Raw genomic sequence first — 10,946 nt, 5'->3', positions numbered from 1 at the left:
CCAACTTCCCATGCACACTGACAAAAGGATCAAGATAAGCTGTAATCACCCAGGAAAGAAATGTTGGGATCATAACAGAAAGCTCTGAAAATGTCAGAACAGAGTTCTATAGCAATGAAAAAGTCCATCTCGTTGGGAATGTAAGTACAGCAAATATCAAAACACTTCATAAATCTACGGTATGCTCACACTTAGACTATTTCCCAGCCTCATTTAATGGCATTAACAATATAATCCTATGCAGGATGAATACCAGTTGCGGAGAATCATAACTGGGAAGAGTTCAGTTGCACTGGGATCCTGCTTGCATGATTTTCATAGGCATCTGGCTGGCCACTGTAAGAAAGGGACACTGGATTAGATGGGCTTTTGCCCTGATCCGTCAAAGCTTTTCTTATGTTCCTATGAAATATCTAAGAGATTCTAGCTTTCTTACTTAGGGAGAAGGGGAAACCTTGAACTTAGGAGAGATCATGATCTAGGTGTATGCAATTAGAAAATATGTTTTGGGGCACTGCAATCTTGCCCCCCAAAAGCATTTTTGGGCGGCACGATCTTGTGCGGCACCCCAAAACACATGTTTTGGGTGCTGCAAGAGCATGCCCCCCCCAAAAGTGATTATTTCAGGGTTGCAATCTCACATAACTCACACAAGAGCATGGCCCCAGAAGATGCACACCCCGGTTTTTCACTTCACCATGTTGGAGGGTATGTGGTAGCCAGGAAATTAGACTCACATTTATGGAGGATAGGCCCACCAATAGCTATTAACTATTAACCATGGCTGGTAAAAGTGGAACCTCTGTATTCAGAAGTCCATAGCTGCCAAGTTTTCCCTTTTCTCGCGAGGAAGCCTATTCAGCATAAGGGAAAATCCCTTTAAAAAAAGGGATAACTTTAAAATGTATAGAATGAGTGACAAAAGTTGCTGGAAATGTAAAGAGAAAGATGGTGAGTTTTATCATATGTGGTGGACATGCGAAAAAGTTAAAAGATTTTGGGAAAGTTTATATAACGAATTGAAAAAGATGTTTAGATATACTTTTCCAAAAAAACCAGAAGCATTTTTGTTAGGAATAATGGGAGGAGAGATTAGAAAAGAAGATCAAACACTGTTTATGTATGCAACAACCGCGGCTAGGACTTTGTTAGCCCAAAAATGGAAATTACAGGAATTACCTACAATTGTGGAGTGGCAGACAAAAATGATGGACTATGCTGAACTTGCTAGATTGACATGCAAGATTCGTGACCAGGGGGAGACAAGGTTTCAAAAGGACTGGAGTAAATATGTGGACTATATGGAGAAAAACTGTAGATCGTTAAAAACTCTCGCAGGATTAAAATAAATCTTACGAATTGACCAATATGTCAAAAAAGGAACTGCAAAAAAGGGAATTAATAAGAAACCCGCATGAAGGGAGGGGGGGGAAGTCATAGCTCGGCGGAGCAAGGTAAAAGATGTGAATATAAGATTTTGTATAAAAGATTGGTTTTGTTAATTTGTTGAATTTGGAAAATGGAATAAAAATGTATTTAAAATAAATAAATAAATAAATAAATAAATAAAGGGATAACTTGGCAGCTATGGAAGTCATATCGTTCAGCATAAGCCAGGATAAGCAGGAGCAGTTATTTCTGTTTCCAGGACGTGAGAGGGTGTCCACTAAAGGTTTACTTTCCCCCTTTGTTAATGTTTTTAACTGTGGCTACTGCTGAAAACAGAGTGCTGGACTAAATGGGCCTTGAGTCTGATATAGCAAGGCAATTCTGGTGTCTTTAAATGCGCTCTCTTGTCTCTGCTATCCAGCTCCTGGAAGGAGAATGGCAGAATCAGCAGCTGGTTTTTCTCAGTCCCTCTTTTGAAGCCCCCCATTAAAGTCTTTTAGACACGCATATGCACATAATCAGCAGGAATCCCTGAAAAGACAAGGAAAGAAAAGGTCTTAAGTAGCTTACTTCAGTCTCTACATTGAGCTTATCACACAATTGACTTCTGATGTGTGTTGTTAGAGGAGCCTCAAACTGGCAGCAGGTGATTTCTAAAAGGTCTGCATTTTTCAGGAGAATTAGTTGGTTTTTCTGCCCAGGCTTCTTGTTGTGTGCAATTTATAAAAGAGAGGAAGCCTGGAGGATCATTTGTAGCTGATAATTGGTACGAGGCTTTGCAGCATGTGTGCATTCACCCATGACATCTCTGTTCAGGAGGGCGCATGAAATAGCTTGCACCTTTCTTTACTTGACAGACCTTGAGGACAGTACCAGGGGGCCTGGCATGCCATCCAGTTCATATGCCTTGTATGTATTACCGGTATATGCCTTGGGGACCTGTTCCACGCATTATTTCTATCATGCATCATATACAGCAAATAAATAAATAAAAAATTACTCCCATTCTGGCAAAGGTGACAAAGCTGCAGTGTTTCCTTACCGGTCCCATGGTTCTGGAAAAAAACAAATTACTGAATTAAAACTGGGATGCTCTCTTGAGACTTTTGTTTTATCTTAATCACCTGGATAATTATGGGAGATGTGATGATGGATGAGGTTCAGATACACTCCGTGTTTGGTGGAACTGCCTTAAAGTCATTCAACATGTTTAGTCGTTTAGTCGTGTCCAACTCTTCGTGACCCCAATGGACCATAGCACGCCAGGCACTCCTGTCTTGCACTGCCTCCCACAGTTTTGGTCTTCAACACAATAATCTCATTGAGAAAAAGCTATCCATGGCAAGTCCTGCTGAAGACAATAGATCAGTGTAGTTTGATTTTATAAAAGCAGTGGTTGCATGGTTGTGAAGAAGAGGGATTCCTGAATGAAAAGCTCTAGCCTTAGTAACCTCTGCAGTAAACTGACCAGATGTCATTTTTACAACTCTAAGCACTAGATTTTTTTATTTCATTTCCTAATTGCCCATCCTAAGAGCCCCACTAAACCAATGGGGCAAATTGACATTTCATGTGTTGTGTTCATGACTTGTAGAGTTGGAAGGGACCTTGAGGGTCATCCAGTCCAACCCCCTGCATTGCAGGAATCCAACCACGGCTGTCCCTGGGTGGACTTGAACCACCAACCTTCTGGTTAACCACCAGATGCACTAACTAACCCATTGTGCCACATGTAATCACTGGGCTTTAAAACCCTCAAGATTACCACCTGCAACCAGGCTGAACCACCAATAGGTCCTACAAAGTTTCTTACATGGGTGTTAATGAATCTCCAACAGCAAGGAGTTCCACAGTTGCAGGGCAGATGCTGAAAATGAATCTCTGCAGTTTTATTTTTATTTTGCTTGAGAATTTTGTATTTGGATTGGGATGCTTCATGGCATTCTGTTGCTTTATAAAGACGGCAATGAAACATAAGCAAGAACTCCACAGGTGCAAAGGGGCAAGTAATTTAGTGCTTTGTACATGGGTGTAGGCAGGGGGGCAGGAGGGGGCAATTGCCCCCCCTAGAAGCAGGGCCGCTGGCTAGCCTGCCCCACTGCCTGCCCGGTGCCGTCTCCCTTCTCCCTGGCTGGCTGTGGAGCAGGCGGAGGGAAAGCCAGGCAACCGCTTTGCGCGGCTCTGGGACTTTCCCTCCACCTGCCCCGGCGATTGCAGAGGGGGAGGAGGGGATCAGAGCAGCCCGATTTCAGGCTGATCCTGGCTCCCCCTCGCCCCTGCCGATCGCGGAGGGGGAGGAGGGAGTCGGAGCAGCCCGAAATCGGGCTGATCCTGGCTCCCCCTCGCGCCTGCCGATCGCGGAGGGGGAGGAGGGAGTCGGAGCAGCCCGAAATCGGGCTGATCCTGGCTCCCCCTCGCGCCATCGCCGGGGCAGGAGGAGGGAAAGCTGGCAAGGGAAAAGGGAGCTTTCCTTGCCCCGCTGTGCCCCCTCCCCCCGCCCCTTGGCCCCGCCCCTTGCCCCGCCCCTGATTTTCATCCTGGCTACGCCCCTGGCTTTGTATGTTAATATGGCAACATTAATTGCTGACTGGAAGGCAACATGCAATCAGGAGTCTTACCATATTCTGCAAGTTTCAAAAGAGTAACCAAAGCCCCAGTTCGAGATGCAGAGACCAGCCACACATACTACGAAGGCAAGAATGATAGTAGCTAGGTCTGACATTATTAGGAAGGGGTGCATACTCTTGATATAAAAGTTTGGAAAACATTGCCAGAGAGGCACTTTTCTCCCTCTCTTAATACTAGAACCTGGGGTAATCCAATGAAGTTGAAGAGGGGGATGTTTCAGGACATACGGAAGGAAATATTTCTTCGCACATAGTTAAATTATGGAATTTGCTACTATGAGACACTGGCTACCAGTTTAGATGACTTCGGAACTGGGATAGCCAGATTAATGGGTATTAGACATGATGGCGCTGTAATCAGAGGCTCCATACTTCTGAATACCAGTTGATGGGGAACATGAATGGGAGAGTGATCTGGTTTGATCTAGCAAGGCTTTTCTTATGTTCTTACCAGGGCAGCTGGTGAAAGGCATTCCTCACCATCTAGCAGGCACCCCCAAACTGCGGCCCTCCAGATGTTTTGGCCTACAACTCCCATGATCCCTAGCTAACAGGACCAGTGTTCGGGGAAGATGGGAATTGTAGTCCAAAACATCTGGAGGGCCGAAGTTTGGGGATGCCTGATCTCTAGCAACAGAGCCAGAAGCATATGATCACTGTGTGAGTAGCAGAGACTGGATAACTCAGTTGTTTCTAGTATGGTGCTGGTAACGCCAAGGTTGCAGGTTTGACCCCTGTAGGGGACTGCTGCACACTCCAGCATTGCAAGTACAAGGCCGTCTTAAGCATATCCGGCACCGTGGTGCAAAGATTCCTCCGGTGCCCAACCCCCCTATTTCCCAGAGTTGTCAACCTTTTCCTAAGCCTCTGTGGGGATCGCTCTCCTCCCACGGGGGCTTGGGAAGGAAGCTGCATGCCCACCAGCCATATGGTTGACAGGGCGCAGCTGACGGGCGTGCTGGAGGGAAAGGGGAGGCCGCCGGCAAAGTCGCGCAGCTCCCCCACTTGCTGGGGCGCCCCTGAGAAACTGGTGCCCTGGCGCAACACGCCAGTAAACCCAATGGGAAAGACGGCTCTGTGCAGGTAGTTGGGCTAGATCAGTGGTTTCCAACGTTTTTTTGGCCATGCCCCACCTAAGCATCTCTAAAATCCTGATGCCCCCCCCCCCAATATATTTCTTACTATTCAAAAAGTGAACTCCTATTCACGCGGAGGAAGCCTAAAAGGCCATTCACTGTTAATAACTCATTCTCCAATTGCCCCCCATAAAAATCAAATTGCTGTGAGAGCCACGGGGCTAGATGATCCTCAGGGTCCCTTCCAACTCTATGATTCTATGATTTCTATGGCTGTGTATTATGTCTGGTGCCCAGTCCTTTTTTTCAGGGAGTACTCGAGGGTACACAGTACTGGCAACTCTTTTTTGTTGCTGTTAAAAAGTTTGGCACTTACTGTAACAACTTCAATGGGAGTAGTGGCACCTATTTTTATAGAAAAAAAGCACTGCTGGTGCCCTTATCTTTTACACCAGTGTGGCAACTTGTGAATTGCCCCAAATGGGGAAATGCAGCATCCCATCCCCCCCCAAAGAAAATAAAAGAGGACATAGTGTTACGGTATGTCCAATGCTGCTGTTCCACTAGCACAGTACACTTCCACTAGTGCAATTGAATTTTCTCCTCCCCTCCTCTCACCTGCACACCCTCAGAGTTGTTCCAGAGGGTTAGCGGACTCTCAGGAGCAGTTTTTGAGGGTACACAGGGAGAGGAAGGAGAAGGCCCCATTGCATAAACAGAACTTGATATGCGCAGCACTGGATGCAACCCACAGACTTGCAGAAAAATCACACATGCCAATTTAGATGAAAAATTAAAAATAACTGCAATAATTTATATTGAAATACACTACATTATCAGTGGGGAAGACTGATCAGGCAACATGTGCACCTACTCTGTCACACGGGGAAATTTGCTGTCCAACCACTAATGGTTGATGGATGACTTTATACGTCTTCATCTTTAAACCAGCCCCTCAAATAGAAGACCGTTCTCTGCAAAGTACATTAGGATTACATTGCCTCCCTATTTCGCACACAGTCACAAGTCTTCTCAATTATCATTTTCCCAGTCTTGCCTAGTTTGCATTCCAGTTGGATCCTCGATTCTAGTCCTCAGTGATAGCCAGAGAGGAATTCTGCTTGCTATTCTGCTCAAAATCCCCCACCATAGCTGCCTTTCGGCCCATGGGGGAGGGAGCAATATGAGATGTTTTGCAGAAAAGGAGTAAGAAATAAAGGGTTAACTCCCTCCTGTCTCCAGCCCTCTCTCCATTCCAAACCTGCTCCTTCTGAAGCTAATGATACCTACAAGAAGTCATTACAAAACTACAAGAGGTGGGCATGAATGCTTTGTTACAGGTTACATAACATATAGGTAAAAACAAAAGGTAAAACATGACATAATTCTACCCTCAATGCAACAAATGCAGGGCAGTTTGTAAAAAAAGAAAGATACAGAAGAGTGGCAGCTGTGTGTGTGTGTGTGTGTGTGTGTGTATAAACTATATATATATATATATATAAACTATATATATAAACTATATATATATACTAGTTTGACCCTGGTAAGAAAAGAAAGACACAGAGACAGGGTAGTTGTATGTGTCCAATTGATGCATCTCTTTTCAGAAAACTAGGCATGAAGTTCGTTTTTTAATATTCTAGATGTGTTCATCCGTGTGCGTCTGAAAATATGCTTGCTTAAAATTTCCACAAACAGGTTATTCTATTGAAATATGTTATCACATCTCATTTTGTCCATCATTGTGTGGAAACACACCAGCAGTGATATCTTGTCAGTTTTCTTCCAGGTCTGAAGACCCCCTATGATAGCAATAAGTGTTGGAATCAGTATGAGTGTGAGCAATTCTCTGGGCTTCCACCTGACAAGGATCATTGTGGTGCCACGACGTGACTCCTTTTCCAAGGCCTTCCTGGCGGTAACATGGACAAAACTGTGGTGAAGAAACTACCCTTTCTTGTCCTAACAGTTTCCATAGCAACAAGCAGGTATTAGTGATGAAATGTAAGGGCTATGGTTCTGGAGAAACGTGTGACTAATGTGCTTCCCTACTTTACTATTCCCAGCTGCTGGATAAATTATTCTGTTGCGATTCAGAGCACTGACAACTGGGTGTATATCAAGTTGGCTGCTATAGCTTCTTCCAGGAATCAAGCATTCATGTCTCCAGTCCACATCTGGTTCTCAAAAGAAAGCACTTTCTTCAAACCACACCATAGAAGCCACAAAGGGAATATATTCCCTTCAGGCATATATTCAGCATCATGTTGTTGTTGTTGTTGTTGTTGTTGTTGTTGTAACACTTATTCAAAGGCTGGTCCATTGCCATAATATCACAAAACGATCACTCCAACCCTCAGTCCCACATCACTGTCATGGTGGCTCGCCAAATATCCTCAATAGGAACCCAATCAATATATCCCCTCCACAGACACCTCTGTGATGATGATCGCATTAAAATATCCTGTTCTTCAATAAAAGAGAAAAAGGGAGACCAGATTGTGTCAAAGGTATCTCTCCCCCCCCCTTACATTCTGGAGACATTGCTTAACTTATCATGTGAAAATAATTATGATAAAGTGAAGTTATTCTCAAGACAAAAAAGGAGAGACCTGGGCAGAGCTGAGCGTGTGGCTAAGCTTTTGCTGTCTTAAGTAGTACCGTAGCTTCAAGTGATTCTGTTTCCCATTCAACCATTATGTTGTACTCAGCGAGTCCCAGGCAGTGTCTATTGCTCAGGAGCCTGCTCCCGTGCTCACTGAAGAGGACTCTTTGACCCAGTTTACCTTTGTCTATGGTTAATTTAGGATGCCTTTCCAAAGAAAAGCGTCTTTATCAATGTTGTATATAGCATAGGTAACGTGCGAGGCTGAATTGCCCACAAATTCATGGTAGGAGTCGTAGCAGATGTGTAACCTGCAACTGGTCAAGACACAAAAATGCAAACACACAAGATGGCGCCCTTTGACTCTGCACTGTTAAATATAGAAGATTACTATACCATTCCTTCTGCAATAACAGTTACTAATACCACTTAGACCGTCCCACTTTACCCGTCAACTTGGCTTGCAAGATGGTTCACTGGGGCAACTGCCTCGTTCCTGCACTGTTGGCAGGCCAGCCATCAGGCCAGTTGCTCACCAATTACTGTGTTCTTCCTTGCTCATGACAAGGCAGGTGCACCTCTGCCATCTCTGTAGTTTTACATAATGATGATGATAATAGACTAGAATTGATATAGTTGTGCAATTATCAAAGCACTTTGTGAACAGTTCATTATCTCGAAAAAAGCCACTTTAGAGGGTCTCTCTTGGCCAGGAAGCAGAGTATACATTTAAGTAATAAGAGATCTGTATCATCACCATATTGAGGACAGAAAGGGCTGTGCATGTGTGTGTGTGAGAGAGTCTTGTCTAAGGCCATCTAGTGAATTTGTAGCAGAGGTTAAATTTGAACCAGGGACTTCTTGACCTGTAGTTAGCTCAGTTGGTTAGATCAGCTTCCTAGCTGGAACACTAAACCAATGGTGTCTGGAAAACCGAGAATGAAATGAATCCCATTTCCCATTCCTCCCTAGTGCAACGGGTTGACAGGCTGTGCCCTAACTTTGCATGATATGTACCACAGTCATTGTAAAAAGAATGCTCCCCCACCCTTGATCTGTGGGGCTCGTCATCTGGGAGGGAGGATGGTTTAGGGAACAGGAGGCAACAGTGCTCTCTTCTTTCTCTTCCACCATAGTCTTGTGATGGCTGGAATTTCCCAAAATTGTGAGCTAAAATGGTCCTGGTTTTCTGCTGAATAAGGTGCACTGGGCTCAAGTATTTCTGCAGGTGACCAGGCTCAAGAGTGAGCAAAGCACTCGAGGGGCACAAGCAGTATGGGCCAGTTCCTTGAGTGCCAAGAGTAGAGTGATTGGATCTCATCTCCACACCCCAATTTTAACTCCTCCCAGTTGAATTCAACGTAGTTATGCTATGAAGACTGTGACGGTGATTTTAGTCCCTTATTTGCGGCCGCCTCTTCATTGCTGCCTTTGTGAAGAGAGGCCATGTAGCGTACATGCACATGGCAGCCTTTGCGACTTGCCATTCCTTTGATGTCCATTGACAGCACAAGCACTTCTCGGCTCCCAGCCTAGCACCAACAAAGTCAACACCCCAGGTATCCCCCAGAGCCTAAAACTCAGGCTGAGTAGTTGTTGTTCTTGATTACGGAAGACTGAAAAGTGTGTAACTCTACTTTGATTTAGATTGCTCTGTGCATTGCGGTGGTCAGGAGATAGATTAAGACCAGGCTTTGTGCTCACTGAGCAACTGAGCTGCTGGTTGGTACAGCCTTTCCTGCGACTGTAACCTTTATTTTTTGGGATGGGGTGGGGTGGGGTGGGGAGAAGTAAGTGTGATGAAAAGCAAAGAACAGCAAATCTTGGGGATTTTCCTAGGCCAGGCCTTTTGCTGCTGTTCTGACCCTCTTGTGTCACGCTCCTCATACATCTACCAAGGCTGTTCCCTTCGGCGGCTTTGGTTGTGATTATAGGGATTGAGTCTCAGCAGGGCCACAAGAGGGAAATGAAAATGTTCTTTGCCTTAATCGCTGCTTCTTCGTGGCCTGTGCTGCCTTGTGTGGCCATCAGAAGCTGCTGTTTTGCCGAAGTCAAACATTCTGAAGGGGGTGAGCTTCAGAGCTCCTTGGTCAATTGCTTTTTGTTGTTGTTGTTCAGCTCCAGTTTTTGCTCCTTGGAGCTTTCAGTTAGCACAATGTCTGCCCTAGCCTCCGGTAAAGCCTGTTTGTGAACTGTGTTTCTCAAGCCCGCCTTTGCCAGGTAGTGGAACAAGAGAAAGCAACTTGAGAGGATTCCTTCTATTAAGGGCTTGCGCACCCTCCAATATTTCTCTGATGAAAACAGGGGTGTTCTATTCCATCATCATCATCATTATTACCCTACACATCTGACTGGGTTGCCCCAGCCACCCTGGGTGGCTTCTAACATATATTAAAAACATAATAAAACATTAAACATTACAAAACTTCCCTATACAGAGCTGCCTTCAGATGTCTTCTAAAAGTTGTATCTCCTCGGCTTGGGGGTCACATAATTCCATACCCTCCAACATTTTTCCAATGAAAGTAGGAACTTCCTAAGGAAAAGCGGGACGTTCTGTCAGCAAATCAGAAACTGGGGTGGCACCTGTAAATCTGGAAATGTCCCTGGAAAATAGGGTCACTTGAAGGATCTGGGTTTGGGAATACTGTTGGTGAACACATCTCTGAAGCAAGAGAATTCCTGGTTAAGGAAGTGAAATGGGAGGACTGGGGTGGGGGTGGGGAACCTACCAAGGAAAGGAAACAACATTTTCTTGAAGACGCTAAAATATGTTGTTTGGCTCTCTCTAAAATCCCAGCCACGGGATGAGGGAGGCAGCTACTGGCAGAGTGAGACATGATTTATGAAAACAGTGAAAGGACTTGGAGAGGCCTGGCTTCTGTAGCTAGCATTTTGCCAGATAATTTGAGCCTTCGTGTAGGATGGCAGCCTGGAATGAGCTGGATTCCGTTCCAATCTGCTTGAAGCTTTAAGTGCAAGTATATGAGCCATTGCCCTGCACCCCATCTGGCTAGGTAACGGACTGCCAGATTGCCTGGTGGTTTGCTCTCATTATAATACTGCACAAGACAAACAGGTTTGAGCCAGGATGTAGTGGGACACTTCCAAGGAACATACAACCAAGTAAAGAGAAGGTCTCTGCATTGCATGTTTAACCTTCAGGCATCTGATACATTGCCCACCCTGCATCTGCCCTATAGTGATGGCACATCCCTATATTATTATTATTATTATTATTATTAT

General features: G+C 44.9%; 1 protein-coding gene across 2 annotated transcripts in view; it reads left to right on the top strand.

The window, feature by feature from the left end:
* Positions 1-10,946, top strand: part of ABCD4 (ATP binding cassette subfamily D member 4) — a 352,667-nt gene that overhangs the window by 124,321 nt on the left and 217,400 nt on the right. The gene's annotated exons all lie outside the window — the stretch shown is intronic.

This window comes from Zootoca vivipara, chromosome 1, assembly GCF_965207765.1.
Source record: "Zootoca vivipara chromosome 1, rZooViv2.hap1.1, whole genome shotgun sequence".
In the NCBI taxonomy this organism is placed as follows: domain Eukaryota; kingdom Metazoa; phylum Chordata; class Lepidosauria; order Squamata; family Lacertidae; genus Zootoca; species Zootoca vivipara.
This window is presented reverse-complemented; position numbering and strand designations above follow the sequence as displayed.